This window comes from Mobula birostris, chromosome X, assembly GCF_030028105.1.
Source record: "Mobula birostris isolate sMobBir1 chromosome X, sMobBir1.hap1, whole genome shotgun sequence".
In the NCBI taxonomy this organism is placed as follows: Eukaryota; Metazoa; Chordata; class Chondrichthyes; order Myliobatiformes; family Myliobatidae; genus Mobula; species Mobula birostris.
The window spans coordinates 44,415,494-44,440,136 of record NC_092402.1 but is presented as its reverse complement, the minus strand read 5'-3'; the positions used below and the strand labels follow the sequence as shown (position 1 = coordinate 44,440,136).

Below are 24,643 nucleotides of genomic sequence, written 5' to 3'. Positions count from 1 at the left end.
GTTTATCATTGCAGAAACTGAGAAGTGACTCCTCTACCTAAGGACGGGGAACCTCGGCATGGCTGAGTCCTCTGGCGGAGTGAAATAGCAGGTTCTGAACGCACAGAATTTGAATCTTCCATTCAGGGCAGGAGCGCTTAAGCAGTAACTGGGTCATGGTTAATTACGCTGAAAGCTGTGGGTGCCAGGTCAATTGAATACGTCAAGATTGAGATTAATAGGTTCTCCTCAATCAAGGTTATTGAGATATTTGGAAGCAAGCCTGGTTCTGAAGTCATGATGTGCTTTGTCATGACAAAATGCCATGAGGGCCCCTATCTCTAGGATATACTCAATGGCTTTAGAAAGTTTGTATCTTGATTTCTTGTTCAGGTCATGTTGCTCAATTAGGTCTCCACTGACCTGGACTTCAGTTGGAAGGCTATCCCTCACTTCATTGATTTTGGATTTGGGAACATCCGGGCTGACCTCTTTGGTGTACAGCCCTCTCACATTTGCTGATAAAGTCGGTGACATTAGTGACATACTTATCTAGGTTGGCTGCTGAGTTCTGAATATGAAGGAGTCTATTGTATAGAAACTCTTCTATTTTATCAGACCAACATTGCGTATCTTTCTGTATTGGATCCTCAAGTTTCAGCTTGTAGGCTGGGTGAAGAAGGAGCACTGCCTAGTGGGCTGATTTACCAAAGAGTGGGCGGGGAATAGATCGGTAGGCATCATACAGCAGCTTGAATTTGCATATTTTGATCGTTGGGCTTCCCTTCTTAATCCAATCTGTGGTTTTGGGAATGCTTGCCCCTTGAACTGGGCAGGTTGAATCCTGGTCTCGATTGTGTTAATAGTCAGTCACGAAAAACAGTTTCTACCCTTCCAGGGCCTCATCAGCATGATCAGGCAAAAAAAAAAAAACAGGCACATGAAATGAGCTTTTCTTGTGTGTGGATTGAAGCAAAACAAGTTTCGGAATCACAATTTAAGTGTGGGTGGTTGTACAGGTACTAGGTATGCTGCCAACATTGTCTATGCCAAGGTCCACCGGAAAATGCTGTCTGACTGGTTGCATCATTGTCTGGTATGGTGGTGCAGGATCGGAACAAGCTGCAAAGGGTTGTAAACTCAGCCAGCTCCATCATGGGCAATAACCTCCGCACCATCAAGAACATATTCAAGAGGCGATGCCTCAAGAATGTGGCGTCCAGCATTAAGGACCCTCATTGTCCAGGTCATGCCCTCTTCTCTACTACCTCACTGTCTTGCTCTCTTTTTGGACTATTTAGTTATTTTTTATGTTTCTTACTGTAATTTATAGTAACTTCTTAATGTATTGCAGAGTGCTGCAGCTGCAAAACAATTTCGCGACATATGTCAGTGGTAATAAATTTCCTTCTGACTCATAAGGATCAATATTAACATTAATAAATCTAAATAATGAAATAATTTCAGTGAATCATTGAAACGTTCCCACAACCAATGATCTCACTTTAAGGAATCTTTATCTCATTATCTCATGTTCTCATTACTTCTTGCTATTTATGGATATTTATCTTTGCACAGTTTGTTGTCTTGTGCACTCTGGTTGATCTTTCATTGATCCTGTTTTAGTTACTCTTCTTTAGATTTCTTGACTATGCTCACAGGAAAATGAATCTCAGGGTCGTATATCATACACGTACTTTGATAATAAATTTACTTTGAATTTATTAATGCCATACATGACATTGGCTTGATTTGGTTGGTAATATTCTCTTCTTTGGATCAGAAATGTCGAGTTTAAGCACCAAGAAGGAGGTTAAGCATGTAATCTAGGCCAAACTTTGTTGCCGGACTGAGGTTATGCTGTTACTGTAAGAGGGTGTCATCTTTCCATTTCAACCAAAATCTTAACTGCTTACTCAAGTGGAAATAAAAATGACAACATGCTATTTCCAAAAGAGCAGGAGAGTCCTCCAGGTATTGTGGCCAAGATCCCTCTCATAGCAAACCATCAAAAAGAGATTATTGGGTCATTTATTCATTTGCGGTTTATGAGACTTTGTCTTGCTATGTTCCGTTTGGCTACTGTATTTGGCTTTATAACAGTAATACATTTCATAAGTAACAGAGTGCTTTGTTAGAACTGAAGATACAATAAAGGGCTATTTAAATATGGAATCTATCTAGCTTTTGACATGCATTATGAACAATATATCTAAGGAAAGTCATTTGGACCTTTGATGTAGCAATGCATTCATAGCACAATCCATATGGAGATCTTGTGGAATTTGTGGGTGGATTTTAACCCACCAAAGTCTAACAGGTTCAGACATGCTGAGATTTGATAAAGCTGTACAAATTCTTATCATTCCAAACTTGCTCAAATTCATCTATCACTACTGTAGTAGCATGTTTATATGTAGGGAGAGTTCTGTCTGACTCAGCTGGGAATCCTATTAGGATATTAGAATTATTTTTGTTTTATTTTCGAGCCGTACCACCGAGCAACCCACTGATTTAACCCTAGCTTAATCACAGGGCAATTTACAATGACCGATTAACCTACTAAGCGGTACATCTTTAGACTGTGGGAGGAAATTGACATGCACATGGGAAGGTACGTACAAACTTGCTTACAAAGGATGTCAGAATTGAACTCTGAACTCTAACATCCTGAGCTGTAATATCAACACGCAAACTGCTACAGTACCATGGCACCTGATTATTTTATTATTCAGCTGCGGCTTTGCTCAGAAGTGGTTGTGGGGAAGAATCAGAGACCCCTGCAAGGTCCACAGGGAATGTCTGTGCCTCCCATTCACAATTATGTAATGATATCAATGTCCAAAACCTTCTCCCCTTTTCCCTCCCACTTCCCCAGTCAAGATTGGTGGCTTCCTGAGCCCATGATTTTTAATCTGCCCGAGTTTGCTCCACTAACAGGGGACATGGAGGGAGTGAGGATAAGGGTGAAAGACCAAGTCTGCAAATTAAAATGACCCTGAATGTGTTTAGCATTTTTGCTGAAATGATTCTACTTCTCCTTCCAACCCAGAGCCATTCAGAAACTTCTCGTTAAAGTCCCTGCTTTGTGGAGGCAGACAAACTGTTGGAGGAAAACTATATTCTGCAGCAGTCTTCACTCTATAGTTGTGAAATGATCAAACCTACCTACCAGTCAATCCAACTTGCATCTCTCATGATGAGAGCTGAATGAATAGCCAGGCTAGTGAAAGCCACGTTATTGGATGTGCTTACTACTTCCTTCAACACTCAAATTACTGTTTTCTTGCAACAGTGCTGATGGCCATTGCTACCTGCACAGTATGTTAGAAATGGCAGGCAACGTGCATTGTTGTTTTGGAGCTGATGGAGCATTGAATCAATTATTTGTTGAATAATGCAGCATAAATTTGTTTATCGGTCTCCCCTGGCTCATTCAAAGACTCAATCTTCAACCCTTCCTTGCAATTTTTCTCTTATTTAAATACTTGTTAAATTGCCTCAGCCTTCAATCAGCTGAATTGCTGAATTGCCAGTGGATGCTTCAAGCTGATCTTCACTTGCTGGTGAGTGAGGGCTGAGCTTAAGAGCCCAAGCAGATCTAATTCTTCTAATTAGCAGCTCAGTTATTTCTGGTAAAAATGGAAAGATGGACAGTAGAATAGGATGGAAGTCAGGCATCACAGGAAGGTTGTCAATGGTTAGCCAAATCCATGAAGGCAGATTAGTAGGGTGGTCAGGAGAGGGGGAGAGAGGAGGGATATCTCATGATCAAATAGGATGCAGGAAAGACGTAGAACTCAGAGACTGGAACTTTTCTCAGCCTGGCCTCGGTTTTTTTTAAATATATTAACATAGCATCATGAAGCACTACAGTACAGAAACAGGTTCTTCAGCCCATCTGGTCTGTGCCCAACTGTAATTCTGCCTAGCCCCATCAACCTACACCTGAACCATAGCCCTCCACACTCCTCCCATCCATGTACCTATCCAAACCTCTTAAATATTGCCATCAAACTTGCGTCCACCACATCTGCTGGCAGCTCGTTCCACACTCTCACCACCTTCTGAATGAAAAAGATCCCTCCAGGTTCCCCTTAAATATTTCACTAATCTATGAACTCTAGTTCTAGTCTCACCCAACGTCGGTGGAAAAAGTCTGCTTGCATTTACCCCATCTATACCCCTCATAATTATATATACCTCTATCAAATCACCACTCATTCTCCTACACTCCAGTGAGTAACGTCCTAGCCTACTCAACCTTTCTCAGTAACTCAGGTCCTCAAGTCCCAGAACATCCTTGTAAATTTTCTCTGTGCTCTTTCAATCTTATTGATATCTTTCATACCTTGTTTACTTGGCATTAGGAATCTTGTAAAAGAGCAAGTTAAATGTTCCTTTGTTGTGTTTGAGTCCTCATCCGCCACCATGTTAATGTGGTGAATTAGTTGCTCCACACCACTGATCAGAAGGAGTTAAAAATCCAGCCCTGTGAAGCCCCTCTGCTACCTTAGATATTCCCTCCGAACATGACTGGATTGTGTTTGCTCATAGACGGATTTTAGAAGGACAACACAAATCCAAAACCCCACTACCAAAAAGGATAGCAGATAAATGGAAGTACCATCAATTGCAGATTTCACTCTAGTGGTTAGCATTGTGCTTTACAATGTCAGTGATCAGATGATCAGGGTTCAATTCCTGCCACTGTCTGTAAGTTCTCCCTGTGACCGTGCGGGTTACCTCCAGGTGCTCTGGTTTCTTCCACACTCCAAAAGATACACGAGTTAGGATTAGTAAGTTGTGGGCATGCTGTGCTGCCGCCGTACGCATAGTGATACCTGAGGGCTGCCCCCGGACTGTGTTAGTCAGTGGCGCAAACAGCATGTTTCGCTGTATGTCTTGATGTGCATGAGGCAAATAAAGCTAATCTCTATCTTTATGGAATATATCTCTTTCCTTCATCGCTACTGGGAACAAGTCAAGGATTTCCCTGCTAATACCTTCTCAAGGGCAATGAACACATCGTTGCCTTACCAGTGGTGTCCACATCATGTAAATGATTAAATAATTGCCTTATAAACTGTTAATGCTCAGTGAATCTGAGGGGAATTTAGACCTAAAATGGGAAGAAGGATTTTAAAAAATGGTATAATAAAATGTACATTAATTGTATATTTTTATATTCTATTTAAGTATTAAGTGGAAGTATGACCGGGTACTGAGGAAAGTTCCAGAAATCAGGATCTGGAACTTTCTGTCTGAAAGTGTCATAGATCCTTTCTGAAGCCTACAACAAATTTGCTAAGTAGCAAAAACCTGGAAGATGCAATTAGTCTGAAATGCTGTTTTCAGCAGAATGACCTCTTCCACTGCTGTGAATTTCTATGAATCTGTACTTTATACCTATCAGAACAAAATTAAACTTCAAATATCGACATTTGCTGCGCAGATCCTATCATGAAATGCTTTCAACTGACAAAAGCCTGATAGCTGAGTGATTGTGTGGCTGCCACTCTGGAGAGTTGGCAATTGTTAACACCTATTAAGTCTAAAATTTGGCGAGGTCTTATTTTTTGAGATGATTAAGTCCAATACTTACTATGCCCTCGTCTCATCATTTCTAGTTCAATGATATTTGTGCTGGCTGCAACTTCATGTCATGTCTTAAATGGTCGCAGAATTGAAGTCTTTCCATGGTACCCAAGGAATAAAATTACAATATAAAGTTTTACAATCCATCTGCACATTGCTCGATGAATTTTAAGCCGTGTTATGGCTTCCAAGTTCTTATTTTGACTGTTGTCCTGAGGATACTGAGGAGAGTAATGATAAAAATTATTGGAAGTATCAAATTAAATGTAGGTCTCAAACATGAATTAATTTACATATATGAACCAGAAGCACAGATGGGCCCTGAGCTGGCTTTGCCTTTTAATGAAGTCATACTTGGTTTGAAGTCTTGTTCACTTTCCTGTTTGTTCCCCATATACTCTGATTAAACACACATCGCTCAATGGAGTAGAAATTACATTATGTACACAGATATCTGCATACAATCTGTTGGAGGAACTCAGTAGAATGGGGGGGAGGAAAGAAATTGCTGATGTTTCGGGTCGGAACCCTGCATCAGGACTGAGGATGGAGAGGAAAGATAGCCGATATGGAGAGGAGAAGAGGAATGGCAAGAAAGGATTCTTTGATGATTGGTGGCCAAGAATATCTGCAAACATGATGTTCAATGACATTCGGACAGAAGTTATTACCATACAAACATTAGGTTGCTGAATCAGTGTGACTAATTTCACTCACCTCAATACTGAACTGATTCCGCAACCTATTTACACAAATTGTCCCTTTTCCCTATTGACATTTGTCAGTCTTTGTTATGTATATTTTTTCATAAATTCTATTGTATTTCTTTGTTTTCCTGTAAATGTCTGCAAGAAAATGAATCTCAAGGTAGTGTGTGGTACCATATACTCTCAGTGTCCACGTTAGTAGGTACACCTATATACCTGCTCGATAATGCAAACATCTAATCAGCCAATCATGTGGCAGAAACTCAATGCTTAAAAACATGCAGACATGGTCAAGAGGTTCAGTTGTTGTTCAGACCAAACATCAGAATAGGGGAAGAAATGTGATCAAGTGACTTTGACTGTGGAACAATTGTTGGTGCCAGATGGTGTGGTATGATTAACTCAAAAATTGTTGATCTCCTGGGATCTTTACACACGACAATCTTTAGAATTTATAGGGAATGGTGTGAAGAACAAAAAACATCCAGTGAGCAGCAATTCTGAGGGCAGAAACAACTTGTTAATGAGAGAGGATAGAGGAGAATGGTCAGACTGGTTCAAGCTGACTGGAAGGTGACAGTAACTCAAATAACCAGGTATTACAACAATAGTGTACAGAAGAGCATCGCTGAACACATAACACATTGAACCTTGCAGTGCATGAGCTACAGCAGCAGAAGACCACAAACGTACACTCAGTGGCCACTTTATTAGGTACAGGATGTGCCTAGTAATGTGGCCACTGGGTGTACAGTATGTACATTGATAATAAATTTACATTGAACTTTGAACTTTGAGTAACTTTTGAAAGGATTGAATGACTCTTCTCTCCAGAGATATTTATCAGCAATTGGATCTAAAGTAAGTTACTTAATAAAGTAAAATTGTTAACTATAAGTTAGCTATAAACACAAAATTACTTATAAACAATGAAGCGGAATAATTACAAAGGAATTTATCTTTGTATTAGTTTGCTAATCCACAGTCTTATATGCTTCATTTGAATCAAGAGATCTCAAATCCTGTGACAGATCACTCAAGAGTAGGATATGATAGGTAAATCCTCGTCCAACGCTTCTCCACACGATTATACTTCACTAGTGGAACCAAAGAGTGTGAATCTGTGCTCTCAAATCATCAGTAGATCTGGGACTATTGTTTCTGTACATTGGAAAGTCCTACACTTACCAGATAAAAAGTTCAAAAGCTAATTTATTATCAAAGTGCGTACAGTATAAGCTACTATAAACTACCTTAAAATTCATTTTCTTGCAGGCATTTACAGAAAAATAAGAAATACCATAGAATTTACAATAAGCTATACATAACAGACAAAAACAGACAAGTAACCAATGTGCAAAAGAAGATAAATTGCAAATAAAAAATAAGACTGAGATCATGAGTTGTAAAGAATTTTTGAAAGGTCTGCAGGTTTTGGAACCTATTCCAAATAGTGGGGATTGAAATTATCTACACCAGATCAGGAGCCTGATGGTTGTAGGGCAACAACCTGGTGGTCTGAGATGTAAGGCTTCTGTACCTCCTGCCCAATGGTAGTAGTACGAATAGAGCATGTCCTGGATGGTAGGGGTCTTTGATGATGGATGTTGCATTCTTGTGGTAGCGTTTTATGTAATTGTATTCATTGGTGGGGAAGACTTCACCAGTGATATGCTGTAGCCTTCTCTGTTCCTGGACATTGGTGTTTCCATACCAGGCTGTGGTACAACTATTAAGATACTCTCGAATGTGCCCCTATTGACATTTGTGACAGTTTTTGGTGACATGCCGAATCTACACAAACTTCTGAGTAAGTTGAGGCACGGTCATGCCTTCTTCATGATGACACTTACATGGTGTTAACACCAAGGAATTAAAGATTACTGATCCTCTCCACTTCTGTTCCCCTAATGAGGCTGGCACAAAATTTGACTGGCCTGGGGGAAATATTATAACAGGGACTACATGAGCTATCAAAAAATTAGTTTCCAAAAGAGAAAACTTTTGAAGAATACGTATTTTTTGGAGAACAATTATTGCAACAAAATTAATGCATGAGCAGAAATTATTGGAAATACTCAGCAAGTCAGGCAGCATGAGTGGAGATAATATTGACCTGAAATATTGAATACAGTAATTTTCTCTCTCCGCAAGTGCTGCCTGACCAACTGAGTATTCCTGACATTTTCTGGTATTAGAACTAGAACATAGGACAATACAGCGCAGTACAGTTGTGACAACCTTTGAACTACACCAAGATCAATGTAGCTATTCCCGCCCATATAGCTGTCTAGTCCAGATAAACCTCCTCTTATTTCTGATTTTCCAGCATCTGTTGTATTTCATCCTCAAGTAATATTTCCCTATAATTTCCTTAAACCTGCAGGGAAATAAAGTGTACTAGCACAAGTGCATTTCTACACTGAAACATTGTTATGCAAAGATTGCTCTGTCTGCTGAGCAAGTCACATAACCTTGCAAAATCTGTAAAGCTCTAATCGAATATGAGATTCTTTATTTTCTACATTATTTACTTAGTACTAATTTTCCTACCCATATACGAGGTTTTTCTTTATATCCTCTGCAGGGACATGTTATTTATCTGTCAGCTCTGAGGACTATTCTTTGTCTATCACCATCATAAGGTCCCCTCACATCCAAGACCTGCCCTCTTCTCATTGTTACCATCAGGGATTAAATTTCTTCAGGCTTCAATGATAACATCATAATCAGCCTGAAGAAATTCAACATTGCGTCTGAAGACTGGGAAGGCATTGCATTCAATAGGTGCACAGGGAGGAAATCTGTTTCAGTGGTAGCTGAGCTATATGAAAGCAGCTTCCACTGCGTCACAGAGAAAAAGCAGCAGCTGTGAAAGAAGACACTGAACAACCGGAAGACCTAACCACCACTTACTCTTGCCCACACTTGTAGCAGGAGATGTGGATCCCAGGTCGGCCTCTACAGCCACCTGAGAACCCACCAATAGACAACCTCTTAGAGAAACATCATATTCAACTCAAGTGATTGCACTACTGCCAACAGGGAGAATTTAGGAACAGCTTCTACCCCCCCGCCATCAAATTTCTGAACAGGCCATGAACCCACGAACACTGCCTCACTTTTTGCATTACTTGTTTATATCTTTACATATTTCTTATTGTAACTTATAGTACGTTACACTGTACTTCTGTTGTAAAACAACAAATTTCATGACATTTATCAGTGATAATAAAATATAAAGTTAAGTCTTTGTGTGATAAGTTTGCTGAATTCATTTTGAAGTTTTCATGGGATACTGTCTTAAGCTGCCAACACTTCTGACATGTTTTCCATCCACTAACTATAAATCTTTTGAAAATGTTGTGAATAGAAGCTACGATCAATAGATTAATTTGTTTAAATCTTAAGAGGTTTGATTTGCCTGTATTCATTGAAAAATTACAACAAAGCTTTTAAATAAAACTTCTATTTTATTGACTTTATTGACACACTGACTTGGAGTCATTTCACACAACTGCCTGAATTGATAGATTAAAAATATACTCAGGATTCAGGTTTATTGGTTGAAAAGTGCGTAATGAAACGCAAGTCAGAATGACATCCTGAATCATGTGAGGCCCACTCTTCCCTCTTGCAAAGGGTTAGTTCACTGTTGCATTTAAAAGCAGGGTTCCAAAGGAGAAAGTATTTTTTATGCCACACAACAAGGCAAGGTATGTTCTACCTTGTGAATGTGAATTACTCGTTACCAGGCAACACATTATGTGGAATCATAAATATCAATGTGTGCAGAGATAGGTACATGTACAAAAGTAGGTTTAAGTTACGTGTTGTTTTATTGTAGGAGGTTACTGTGACAGCTTCTGAAGGGAGAAGGAACACGCAGGAATCTGAAGCCATGAGGTACATTTGGGTTTTCACAAACTCTTTTTTGTTTTTCTTAAAGAGGACTTGAATGAGAAAAGGGAATTCAAGAGTAGAGACTCCATTTTTCAAAAATGGATACACTCCATTCTATTCTAATTTCTCTTCAGTCCTTAGTTTAACATCTCTTCTGTTCTCTTCCATTCCAGAAGTTTCCGTTTAGTTATTATTTTGGATCATGAGCATAATGATGTCAATGTTGGGTATGTGAGGATTTGAAATGCCCAATATTGAGCTGCTGTTACATTGAGAGTGATCTGTGTTCATTTCACTCTTCCTGGGAATACAGCAACACATTGCTGAAAACTGTGTTGATAATCTGGAGGGCTGAGCTCAGAATCAGGAGGTAGTTGTTCAAGTCTAACCATGGCTGATGTGGATTTTAAATCAAATAAATTAAGTTTTAAAAAAGCTGGTAAAAACTACTGGATAAGTCCTATGGAAGGAAATCCACTGTCCTTACTCAGTCTGCTTTGTACGCAGCTCCACACCCACTGTATAATGATTTATCAATGAAATGGCCCAAAACAAGCCATCCAGTCACCAGATATGTGTCCGTTTCTTTGGGGTAACTAGGAATGGCAACGGTGCCCACCTCCTCCAAATAAAAACTGATTTTTGCACAAATGTGTAACTGGAGAGAAGTTTTTGAAATGAAGTGGGGGATATATTGCCTTCACTTTGAGCTGCCGTATTGAGTAGGAGTTGGGGTGGGGAGTGGGAGAGGATCAGGGATGCTATCACTCACTATTTGGCATGATGGGGGCCACTAAATGGAATGGCCCCTTCTCCCCACCCCCCCATCCTTTTAAACTCTTTTCCTCACAATCTTGGATTTTAACAATTCTGAATTGTGACAGGTGGTGTGTAACCCAAACTCAGATGAGCACCTCATGGTTAAATTGAAGTTGAGGTGCAGGGTCAAAGGGACCCAGTCGATTCTTCAACCAAGTGGTAACATGTACATAGAATATCAAAGGGCAATTTAAGTACAGTATTCCACCATTGAATGAATTGACTACTTTATTGCCGTTTGTGTGATAAAGAAATAAAATTAGTATATTATAGTGAAGAGTTGGACATTTCAAATGGAATTAACACAAAAAGACAGCTATACTTCTTTATGTCTTCTGAGATGAGGTCAATGTATTGAGTATATCTTCCAAATGGTCAACAAGTTAATATGTTAACCATAAAAGGAAATTTCACTCCCAGGACAAATAGTTCTGTACTGTTATCTGATTAGGTAGGTCTCGCATGACTGTATTTATTGTATACTGCCTAGAACTATACCTTGTTATTAAACATGTGTAAGTGTGAAACTCCCAGTACTTCTGTTTGTTAAGTAACTACTTTTCAAAGTTACATGTATATGGAGTGACCCAGTTGCAACCTTTACAGGCAACACACATCAAAGTTGCTGGTGAACGCAGCAGGCCAGGCAGCATTTCTAGGAAGAGGTACAGTCGACGTTTCAGGCCAAGACCCTTCGTCAGGACTAACTGAAGGAAGAGTTAGTAAGAGATTTGAAAGTGGGAGGGGGAGGGGGAGATCCAAAATGATAGGAGAAGACAGGAGGGGGAGGGATGGAGCCAAGAGCTGGACAGGTGATTGGCAAAAGGGGATATGAGAGGATCATGGGACAGGAGGTCCGGGAAGAAAGACAAGGGTGGGGGGGAACCCAGAGGATGGGCAAGGGGTATATTCAGAGGGACAGAGGGAGAAAAAGGAGAGTGAGAGAAAGAATGTGTGTATAAAAATAAATAACGGATGGGGTACGAGGGGGAGGTGGGGCATTAGCGGAAGTTAGAGAAGTCAATGTTCATGCCATCAGGTTGGAGGCTACCCAGACGGAATATAAGGTGTTGTTCCCCCAACCTGAGAGTGGCTTCATCTTTACAGTAGAGGAGGCCATGGATAGACATGTCAGAATGGGAATGGGATGTGGAATTAAAATGTGTGGCCACTGGGAGATCCTGCTTTCTCTGGCGGACAGAGCGTAGGTGTTCAGCAAAGCGGTCTCCCAGTCTGCGTCGGGTCTCGCCAATATATAGAAGGCCACATCGGGAGCACCGGACGCAGTATATCACCCCAGCCGACTCACAGGTGAAGTGTTGCCTCACCTGGAAGGACTGTTTGGGGCCCTGAATGGTGGTAAGGGAGGAAGTGTAAGGGCATGTGTAGCACTTGTTCCGCTTACAAGGATAAGTGCCAGGAGGGAGATCAGTGGAGCTCAGGATGAGGCTTTTCATTCCAGGACGAGGGAGATGTCCTCCTTTTTTAAAGAAAGGGGTTTCCCTTCCTCCACCATCAACTCTGCTCTCAAATGCATCTCCCCCATTTCAGGCACATCTGCTCTCCTCCATCCTCCCGCCACCCCACTAGGAATAGGGTTCCCCTGGTCCTCACCTACCACCCCACCAGCCTCCGGATCCAACATATTATTGTCCGTAACTTTTGCCACCTCCAACGGGATCCAACCACTAAGCACATCTTCCCCCCCCCCTCTGCTTTCCGCAGGGATCGCTCCCTACACGACTCCCTTGTCCATTCGTCCCCCCTCATCCCTCCCCACCGATCTCCCTCCTGGCACTTATCCTTGTAAGCGGAACAAGTGCTACACATGCCCTTACACTTCCTCCCTTACCACCATTCAGGGCCCCAGACAGTCCTTCCAGGTGAGGCGACACTTCACGTGTGAGTCGGCTGGGGTGATATACTGCATCCAGTGCTCCCGATATGGCCTTCTATATATTGGCGAGACCTGACGCAGACTGGGAGATCGTTTCGCTGAACACCTACGCTCTGTCCGCCAGTGAAGGCAGGATCTCCCAGTGGCCACACATTTTAATTCCACGTCCCATTCCCATTCTGATATGTCTATCCACGGCCTCCTCTACTGTAAAGATGAAGCCACACTCAGGTTGGAGGAACAACACCTTATACTCCGTCTGGGTAGCCTCCAACCTGATGGCATGAACATTGACTTCTCAAACTTCTGCTAATGCCCCACCTCCCCTCCGTACCCCATCCGTTATTTATTTTTATACACACATTCTTTCTCTCACTCTCCTTTTTCTCCCTCTGTCCCTCTGACTATACCCCTTGCCCATCCTCTGGGTTCCCCCCTCCCCCTTGTCTTTCTTCCCGGACCTCCTGTCCCATGATCCTCTCGTATCCCCTTTTGCCTATCACCTGTCCAGCTCTTGGCTCCATCTCTCCCCCTCCTGTCTTCTCCTATCATTTTGGATCTCCCCCTCCCCCTCCAACTTTCAAATCTCTTACTAACTCTTCCTTCAGTTAGTCCTGACGAAGGGTCTCGGCCTGAAACGTCGACTGCACCTCTTCCTACAGATGCTGCCTGGCCTGCTGCGTTCACCAGCAACTTTGATGTGTGTTGCATGCATTTCCAGTATCTGCAGAATTCCTGTTGGTTGCAACCTTTACAGGGTTCACACACCATATTTCATAAACTACATATGTTAGGTTGAACTGTGGAAGAGATGTTGCAGCAGTGGTTTAAATGAACCTTAAATTGGATTTGGAACATACCTTTACTTGGTAAATTATTCTGGAGATCTTTGACTGATGTCCATGGGTCAAGTGCTCCAGCTGATTCTTTTGCCAGTGATATTACACACCAGTCCACATCTAACCCACGCCTACCACACACTTCGTCTCTCCTTCCCTGCTTCCCATGGATGACAACCGAAGCAAGCATATCAAGTGTTGCTCAAGTTGAATTGATTCAGTCCTAACTTCTAACAATACAGAGGAGGATATTCGGCCCATCGATCCACACCAGCTCCAAGAGGTGCAACCCTATTAGACCCATTCCTCTCACCTTAATTCCTTGCCACTTTGTCTCTTTCACACACATCCATCAGTTTCCCTTTGATTGTTTTTGACATCAGTGCCCATTCAGGGATAACCTACTGATCTGCTTGACTTTGGAATGGAACTGAGGATCCTGGAACAGTGAGGCCACACTAACTGCTGTAGACGTGCGATAAGAAATTAGAAAAATAATCAACTATCCTTTTAATTGCTGCCACTGTACTTGGTGTCTAATTCCCTTATGGTAGTGTGACAAGAAGGGCTTCACTTGTGCTCCCAGTAATATCGTGATGAACATAATGCATGGTAAAACCTGCAACAGATTTCAGATAATACATTCATTTTGTTAGTTTAGCATACCTCCTGTTGCAACATGTTGCTCTTGTCTGAGTTCAGAGCTTCAATGCACCCTCATTACTCTTTGGTACAATTAGACTGAACAAAGTCTGCAACGTGCTTTTGCTTTCTGTATTTATCGAAGCGCATCAAGCCAAATTGCTTTCTGTTGGCTTACTCTTTCCGTGTGCTATATGTTCATGTCTTCATGGCGTTGTATAGAGGGGACTTGGTTGAGTCTCAGCTGCTGTCATTCTCCAGCCATACCTTCTATCTCCTCATGAGGCATTCTGCGTGATGTAGCAAGATTAACCAAAAAGACAGGAGCTGTAACATTTTCAAATAAAGAGGGGTGCTGTCCATCCTTACTGTCTGCCGTTCACTGAAAATCAACAAACCTTATGAAAATATCTACTTAAAGAGGGTGTTTGGGAGCTGCTGGACACCTGTGGGATGACAATATCTTTCTATTCTTTGAAAACATGAATGCCCAGGCTAGGTAAGGACACCATGTACATATGGAAAAGAAATGTTCTGGCAATTGACTTGATGAAAGGATATTTTGTTTTCTGATTTTTGATGATCAATTTCTTTGACGGGAATTTTTGCTGTTATGTTCTCTGCAGAAGGCGTATGAACAGAGGTATAAAGCAGCTGAGATTTGACCAGGGCAGCTCTGCACCCAGCACACCACGCACATCGATTTATACAGTGCCTTTCAGCAGCTGGGGGATTTCTAGTGCTCTACAGCTAGTGATATATTTTAGATTGGCAATCACTATCGAGCCATCCGGCACAGTGAGGGGCTCTTCACTCCCACCAGTTCATGCCAAAATGTAGCACTTGTTGGTTGGCATGGTAGCATAGCGATTTGTACAATGCGCTAAAGTAGCCTGCTGTAGGATCGAGGTTCAATTCTTGCCACTGTCTGTACGGAGTTTGTACACTCTCCCTCTGACCACGTGGGTTTCCTCCGGCTACTCGGGTTTCCTCCGGCTACTCGGGTTTCCTCCAGCTACTCCAGTTTCCTCCCACTTTCCAAAGACGTATGGGTTAGAGTTAGTGAGTTGTGGCCATGCTGGAAATATGGCTACACTAACAGGCTGACAAATTTCGCTGTATGTTTCAATGTACATGTAACAAATAAAGCTCATCTTTAATCTTTGAATATATGAACTGATTTGTTTGCAGCAAGATGCTACAATAAGGCCAACATTCAAATATTCTGTGGCAAATGGTATCTTCAGCCAATTGTTGCTGCTGGATTTGCACTGTACAGCAGGGTTATTGGGGGACCTGACTTTGACGTCCCCTTTCCTGGCTAACGTGAGTATTATCTTTGTCTCTGCTCTCAGCCAACGTGGAGTTTCATGTGCAGGGTAGACTCCATTTCCCCACTAACATAGTTACCATGGTAGACTCCTGCCAGCTACAAATGAACTTGGGGAGCCATCAGAAAGTCAAATTATCTTAAAATGTTTTGAAAGGCTAACCAAAAATATTTACACATCCTGTCTTCGCTTCAAAGTATGCCAGTGTTTATTGGGATGCACTGTTCCATTAATCGTTCTGTTTTCAGTGATTCCATCAGCTGGGACGCAGTACCTTTGTTAAAACAAACCAGGACATTGGGATTTAGCCAGAGCATCTCACAGTATTGTAGCGATTAGTGTAATGGTAGTAGAGCACCAGCAACCTGGGTTCAAATCGCGACGCTGTCTGTAAGGAGTTGGTACGTTCCCCACGTGACCACGTGGGTTTCCGCCAGATGCTCCAGTTTCCTCACACAGCCCAATAATATACGGGTTAGTAGGTTAATTGGTCACATGGGTTTAATGGGTGGCATGGGCTTGTTGGACTGGAAGGGCCTGTTACAGTGCTGTGTCTCTAAATAAATAAAAAATAAAGTGATTCAGATGCCAGTCCTGGTGCCCCTCGTGCCCACCACTTCCAACTAGGCCCAGAACTCAGCCTGACGTTTCTGCTTCAGTGTGTGAATTCCAGCAGGATTTGTTCACTTTCTGCATTTCCTCATGCAGCTCTCCATTTGCTTCCTCCTTTTCCATGCATTCTTTTTCTTGACATTTCAGCATGAGATTAACAGTTTGTCTTGTTCTTTGCTCTGGATTTGAGGGGGCTGGGGTTGGGGTGTGTGCTGTCAGCCGGGGAGGTGATATGTGGAAGTGGGTTAGTGGATCTGGATTCAGTGGAGGCTGATTTTATAATCGGTAAAGCAGTCGAATTCCAGCTCCCCGCAGCTGCGGTGGAGGGCCTCTTCCTTGGAACAGTTCATTGTGTCTGAATCCTATGCCAAAACCAAGCAGAGCCGTGGCTATGGGTGGATCAGTCAACTCAATAGTAGTATTCATCTGCAGAAAAAATAATCAGATTGTTGTTCTTTACAGTCGCTAACTGAGGTACACAGGGGTTTCGAACAGCATGCCTCCATGGGTTTATCTTTAGGGTCTTAACGTTAAACTTAAGTGTAAGTGAGAAGTGACTCAAAAGGAAACTTAAAAAAATGTTTTAGCTCAGGAATGTCAAATTGTCTGATTTCATGGATCACAGATTTGTACTGTGAAGATAAGTGCTGGATTAAACATAACATGATTATTCCTATTAATCTGTGTTTATACCATTTATCCAAATTGATCAAGTACCAGAGACACAAGAAACTACAGGTGCTGGAATCTGGAGCAACAAACACTCTGCTGGAGGAACTCAGTGGATCGAGCAGCATCTGTGAGAGGAAAGGAATTGTCAATTGTCAGGACTGATGCAGGGCCTCGATCTGAATCACTGACAATTACTTTTGACGTACAAATATTACTTGACATGCTGATTTCCTCCAGCAAATTGTTTGTTGATCAAGTATATCTTACATCTTTCACCCAAGTGTTAAACTAAAGCACCTACTTACCCTTCAAGCCAGTTTAAAAGTCACATGACACTATTTCTGATGAAAGGTCTCAGCCCAAAATGTTGACCATTTGTTCCCCTCCATAGATGCTACCTGACCTGCTGAGTTCCTTCAGCATTTTATGTGTGAGGGGAAACATGATCTGATTGAAGCCTCACTGTTTTTTTCAGATTCTTTTTTTGGGATATGAAAATCCCTGGGAAGGCCAGTATTTATTGTTAGTTAGAGCTTTCCATGTACTCACAAAGCATTTAAAATTAAAGTAAGAGGAATGTGCTCTATATGGAATATTAATGTAAATACAAACTGAGTTACTGTGAATCCGAAAGGCTACATAATGAAGACTATGCCAAGGATTACGGCATAGAAGCCAATAAATTATAAGGACCTACTTTTCCAACATTACCATTTGACCAAATGGAAGAATTATTAAGAAAATTCATTGTTTACTTTCATAATGCATCTTCTCATTTATCACTAGTCTAAGTAAATATATTTCTTGAGATATATGTTTTGATACACCTCAGTTGCACAGTTATTGATGTTACCTTTGAAACAATTTTTTAAAATCTTATTTTAGAGGTACATCGTTTAACAGGCCCTTTCAGTCCAATGAGCCGCACCACCCAGCAACACACCTATTTACCACAAGCCTAATCACATGACAGCTTACAATGACCAATTAGCTTACTGGTATGTCTTTAGATTGTGGGAGGAAACTGAAGTATCCGCAGGAAATGCACATGGTCATGGGGTGAATGTACAAATTCCTCAAAGGTGATGCCAGAATTGAACTCTGATGTAATAGCGCCGCACTAACCGCCACGCTACCGTGGCACAGCAAATAAAAGAAAAACTTAGGTGAAAATTTGGAAGCGTTCAAGCATAACATCTTGAGGGAGAAAAAGAGTTAACGCAACACGGACTTCAGACCCAGGAATTTCATCAGTGCAAATAAAAAAAGTAGCAATTAACTTAATGCATTTAGTTCGCTCATATCTTTGGAATTAAGTGTATATTTACTTTATGCAGTTAATAAACTGAGTGAGAAAATTTCACTTAATACTGATTATATAGAAAGATAAAGTCACGGTCAAATAATTTCAATATTGTGGGTTTATTCCAAGCAACTCAAGACTGTTCCATAATCCCCTGTGAAAGATGTTACCTGGAAACCTATAGTTCCTCGGCAATTAGATATGAAAGGAAGTAAGTAAGGTAGAAATTAAATTGCAAATCTCCATGTTTTCATAACTGTGCAACCCAGATCCAGTAGAAAATAAAATAAGTTGGTAAATTGGTTTATTATTGTTGCATGTACTGAGTTAGAATGAGACAATTTGTTTTGCATGCAATCCACGTGGATCATTTTGTCACATCTGTACGTCAAGATAGTACAAGGAATAGCAATAACAATACAGAATAAAGTGTTACAGTTCTGTAGAAAGTGCAGTTCAGCTAGACAGTAAGGTGCAAAGCCAGGATGAGGTAGATTGTGAGGTGAAGAGTCTATTTATCGTACAAGAGGACTATTTAATAGTCATATATTAGTGGAATAGAAGTTTTCCTTGAGCCTGGTGGTACATGCTTTCAGACTTTTGTGTCTTCTGCCTGATGCTGGAGAATGGGGTACAGGAGAAGGGAGATATAGGGTGGGAGTGGTCTTTGATTATTTTGGCTGCTTTACTGAGGCCACGAGTAGCATAGACAGAGTCCATGGAGGGGAGGCTACTTGTTGTGAGCTGCGCAAAATATGAATGTAAGTGAGGGATCTGCCACAAAAATTGTGAATTTTTGCTATATTAGTCTCAATTCTGTGGCCTCAGATATGCGCAGTGGTGTGCAATAAAACATTTCTGGGTGCCCCTTATGGGGTATTTATTCATGTCTCAGTTACCCATGCGTTCCACAAGCACCTCCTGCAGAAGCAGGAGATGTAGAGCTTAATGACATGAAGTCATGGCAACAACCTTTCCCTCAATATCAGCAAATCAAAAGAGCTAGTCATTAACTTCAAAAAGGAGGCAGTGCACATGCTCCCATCTGCATCAACGGTGTTGAGATTGAGAGGGTGGAGAGCTTCAAATTCCTTGGTGTGAATATCACCCATGGCCTGACCTGGTCCAACCACAGTGATATCATGGCCAAAAAAGCTCACCAATGCCTTTACTTCCTCAGGAGGCTAAATAAATTCATCATGTCCTCCTGGAATCTGACTAATTATTATTGGTGCACCATAGAAAGCATTCTGTCTGGATGCATAACAGCTGGGTATGGTCACTGCTCTGCATAAGACCACATGAAACTGCAGAGAGTTGTGGACACAGCTCAGCACATCACAGGAACCAGCCTCCCCTCCGTGGACTCTGTCTACACTTCTCACTGTCTCAGTAAAACAGCCAGCAGAATCAAAGATCCCACCCACCCTAGACAATCTCTCTTCATACTGTCCCCTCTGGCGGAAGATGCAAAAGCCTGAAAGCACAGATCACCAGGCTCAAAAGCAGTTTCTATACCACTGTTATCAGATTTTTGATGGACATCATTATGATCTTGCACTTTATTGCTTACCTGCACTGCACTCTTTCGATAGCTTTTACACTCAATCCTGCATTGTTATTGTTTTCCCTTAGCCTATGTAATGATTTGATCTGTATAAACAGTGCAAGACAAGTTTTTCACTGTTTCTTAGTACATGTGATAATAAACCAATACCTATACTGCTATGATTTTCAATACTGTTCCATTTACAGGGGATATTTTGGGAGCCTGTCATAGGCCAACACCGAGAAGCTGACTCAGTTATGTTCCCTTTATGAGATTTACTTGCCCTCACCTCTAATCCATCTTTCATACCCTTGCTGCCACCTCTGACTTCCTGAACCAATAGAACAATGCCTTCACCCAACACCACTGACAACCAGAAGCCACACACTGCCCCTGAGAACATCACCCTCTCGACCTCTGGAGGAAGAGGCTAACAGGCCAACCCAGCTACTCGAGGTCTGATCCATGAACCTCCTCCTTCACCCCGAATCACTGAACCTTGTCCCAGCCAGAGTTTAAACTCACTCTCTTAGTTGCCCTCCATTCTAATGGAAGAACATCTTTGTTTCCCTAACAAACAATAAATTTGATATCCCACTGCACTGTTTATTACTCCTTGGCAGAGAATGACCAACTCTATGTGAGGCTGTTCAGAGAGTCCAAAAATTCAAGCAAACCTTTCAGAGGTAAAGTTAGGAAACACATTTATGTGCAGAAGTTGGTGGAAACTTGGTAGTGAATACCACAATCTTAGTTATTTTAAATCTGACATTGGGAGATTTTTGATAACCAAAAGAATACATGAATATGGCAAGAATGAAACTGTCAGAAATCCACATGATTTCACTCTGGTTCTTATATTCTCAAAGGAAAGACATACATTTATGCTGTATATCTACATTCCCAACCTTAGCATGTCACAGGGTGTTTACCCGAAGTCAGGACTCTTAATGCATAGTCACTATTAAAAATAGCATTTCCTGACATTAAAAACTTATTCACAATCTGATTTCTTCATGTGGTTTCTTGATTGCATAACCCAATCATTAGTACCAATACTTCACTAGCTCTCTCTCTGTATGACATATTACTGTATCTCTTCTTGACACAAGGTTATTCAGCAATTGCAGCCCAAATCAAATCAAGTTAGGTTGTCATTCAAACCATACCTGGATACGGCCAAATGAGACAGCATTCCTTTGGTCAAGGTGCAAAAACATACATACACATACAAATCCAGGGGGCTTTGTGCTAGAATTGTGTTCAGGCAGTACTGACAGATACTATCAACAGTTCCTCAAGACAGCATTCTTATGTAATCATGTAAATATGAAAGAATTTACTCTGCATAGCTTAAAACTTTAAAGTAGTATTACAAACCTTGGAAATTTAGCTAAAGTTATCCTATGCCAGTGATTGGATTTATAACACAATGTACCTTCTCTTTGATGTAAATAACAGGGTTTCCAGAAAGCAAGTAAGTCTAAGCAAATCCTAAACTTTTACAATGCCATGAAACTTCTCTACAGAAATGAAAAATGATGAATGTGAAATGAATTGACTTATACATTATGTTCTGAGCAACATCAAGATAACATCTACCAACATCTACTGGGACCGGACGGGATGTACCCCAGGCTGCTGTGGTAGGCGAGGGAGGAGATAGCTAAGTCTCTGGCATTGGTCTTTGCATCATCAATGGGGACGGGAGAGGTTCCGGAGGATTGGAGGGTTGCAGATGTTGTTCCCTTATTCAAGAAAGGGAGTAGAGAGAGATAGCCCAGGAAATTATAGACCAGTGAGTCTTATTTCAGTGGTTGGTAAGTTGATGGAAAACATCCTGAGAGGCAGGATTTATGAACATTTGGAGAGGCATAATATGATCAGGATTAGTCAGCATGGCTTTGTCAAAGGCAGGTCATGCCTTATGAGCCTGATTGAATTTTTTGAGGATGTGACTAAGCACATTGATGAAGGTAGAGCAGTAGTTATTGTGCACAGAGGGGAAGAAGCTGTTCCTGAATCATTGAATATGTCCCTTCAGGCTTCTGTACCTCCTTCCTGATGGTAATGAGAACAAAGCATGTCCTGGATGATGGGGGTCCTTAATGAATTTACCATCTTATTGAGACACCGCTCCTTGAGGATGTCTTAGATACTATGGAGGCTCATGACGAAGTTGACTAATTTTACAGCTCTCTGTAGCTTACTTCGATCCTGTACAGTAGCACCCCCCCAACCCCATACCAGACGGTGATGCAGCTAATCAAAATTCTCTCCACCTGTAGAAATTTGTGACTGTTTTAGGAGACACACCAAATCTTCTCAAACTCCTAATGAAATATAGCTACTGTCTTGCCTTCTTTATAGATGCATCGATATGTAGGGACCAGGTTAGGTTCTCAGAGGTGCTAACAACCAGGAACTTGAAGTTGGGCACTTTCTCCACTTCTGATCCCTTTATCAGGACTGGTGTGTGTTCCCTCGTTTTACACTTTCTGAAGTCCGCAATCAGTTCTTTGGTCTGTTCCACATTAAACTACCCAAGGTGTTTTTAAAATGAACCCGAGATAACGACTGATCTGTTGAATTTTAAATAAGCACAGCAAGGAATGGTGAGTGAAAAACACAGCCCAGAAAATGTTCTTTTTAAATACTGAAGAGAAGTATTCATTGAGGACCTCGCTCACTTCCACAGCCTCCAGGCACGTCTTCCCACCTTTATCTCTAATCAGTCCTACCTTCACTCCTGTCATCCTTTTGTTCTTCACATAATTGAAGAACGCCTTGGGGTTTTCCTTTACCCTACTCGCCAAGGCCTTCTCATGCCCTCTTCTTGCTCTCCTCAGCCCCTTCTTATGCTTCTTTCTTGCCTACCCTATATTCCTCAATAGACCCATCTGATCCTTGCTTCCTAAACCTCATGTATGCTGCCTTCTTCCACCTGACTAGATTTTCCACCTCACTTGTCACCCATGGTTCTTTCACCCTACCATTCTTTATCTTCCTCACCGGGACAAATTTATCCCTAACATCCTGCAACAGGTCCCTAAACATTAACCACATGTCCATAGTACATTTCCCTGCAAAAACATCATCCCAATTCACACCCGCAAGTTCTAGCCTTATAGCCTCATAATTTGCCCTTCTGCAATTAAAAATTTTCCTGTCCTCTCTGATTCTATCCTTTTCCATGACAATGTTAAAGGCCAGGGAGCGGTGGTCACTGTCCCCCAGATGCTCACCCACTGAGAGATCTGTGACCTGACCCAGTTGTTGATGTGGATACCAAGAGGAAAGATCAGATCATAAAGGGAGCAATAGAAGGATTAATAAGAGAACACTTAGTGAACTAAATGCACCTTCCCAAGATCGAGATGCATAAACTAGAAGAAAGGTGGCTACCACTGTCAGAGCCACCTCCTATGCTCCCAGAGTCAACTCATTCAGCTATCATGGAGGAGGCCCCAGAACCTGAGTTTGTTTCACAGCCACAGGTCTCACCTGCCCAGCAGAGTGATCCCCTTGACAGGAAAGACATTGTCTCACAAGAATAAGAAATCCTCCACAGTGATTAAATCTTTAAGCCTGAATGGGACAATTTAAAATTTACTACACTGTCGTTGTATACTGAGATGCATTCTTTATTGAGTTAGAATTTACAGCTAAGCAGAGAAAGTGTTGTGCATTTGATATTTCAGTAATATTTGAGTAACCTTGTATATATAAACTTCAGTAGATGTGCAGTGGAGAGTATATTGACTGGCTGCATCACGGCCTGGTACATAAACACCAATGCCATTGAACGGAAAATTCTACAAAAAGTAGTGGATACAGCCAGTCCATCATGAGTAAAGCCCTCCCAACCTCTGTATGAAACGCTATTGCAGGAAAGCAGCATCCATCATCAGGGATCCCCACCACCTAGGCCACGCTCTCTTCTTGCTACTGCCATCAGGAAGAAGGTACAGGAGCCTTAGGATCTGCACCACCAGGTTCAGGAACAGTTATTACCCTTGACCATCAGGTTCTTGAACCAAAGGGGATAACTTCACTCAACTTCATTTGCCCCATCGATGAAATGTTCCCACAACAGGTAGACTCACTTTCAAGGACTTATCTCATGTTCTCAATGTTTATTATTATTTCTTTTTGTGTTTGCACAGTTTGTTGCCTTCTGCACTCCGGCTGAATGCCCTAGTTGGGCGTTCTTTCATTGATTCTGTTAGGACTATTATTGTATAGATTTATTGAGTATGCCATAGGAAGATAAATCTCAAGGTTGTACACAGTGACATATATATACTCTGATAATGAAATTTAATTTGAACATAAGGTATATTTGAATCCAATTGAACATTCTGCCACCTCTTTCCATCTTTTCCAGTTTAAGCAGCAATCCTTGTGTCCATAACATATCATAAGCTTTTTCTGCATCAAATAAAACTGCTATAACTGATTCTTTATTAAGTTGGATCTTAGGAATATCAGATTCCAAACTTAACACTGCGCCCATGGCCATTCTCCCTTTACGAAATCCAGATTGGTATACAGCTAATTTTCCACTACTTTTCACAAAATAAGAAAGCCTTGCTATAACCATTTGTTCCATTATCTTACAGACATGTGAAGTTACTGAAATAGGTTATAACTGTAAGGATCTGATTGATCCTTATCAGGTTTCAATGTAGGGATAACAACCGCTAACCTCCAGGAAGCAGGAAGTCACCCTTCAGCCCATATTGTGTTAAAGAATTTCAAAAACAACGTAAGTTTCAAATTCAATAACCAT

The 24,643-nt window shown here is 41.4% G+C and overlaps 1 protein-coding gene across 15 annotated transcripts in view; it reads left to right on the top strand.

Moving 5' to 3' along the window:
* Positions 1-24,643, top strand: part of LOC140191785 (thyroid hormone receptor alpha) — a 534,600-nt gene that overhangs the window by 138,472 nt on the left and 371,485 nt on the right. For 8 of the 15 annotated variants that reach the window (XM_072249536.1, XM_072249526.1, XM_072249527.1 and 5 more), the window contains one exon: positions 10,132-10,190. The exons of 4 other annotated variants lie outside the window; for them this stretch is intronic. The gene's annotated coding sequence lies outside the window, so the exon portion shown is untranslated. Of the gene's footprint in view, positions 1-10,131; positions 10,191-15,575; positions 15,711-24,643 lie in introns of all 15 variants that reach the window. 3 more of the 15 variants (XM_072249531.1, XM_072249525.1, XM_072249521.1) reach the window with 2 other exon arrangements.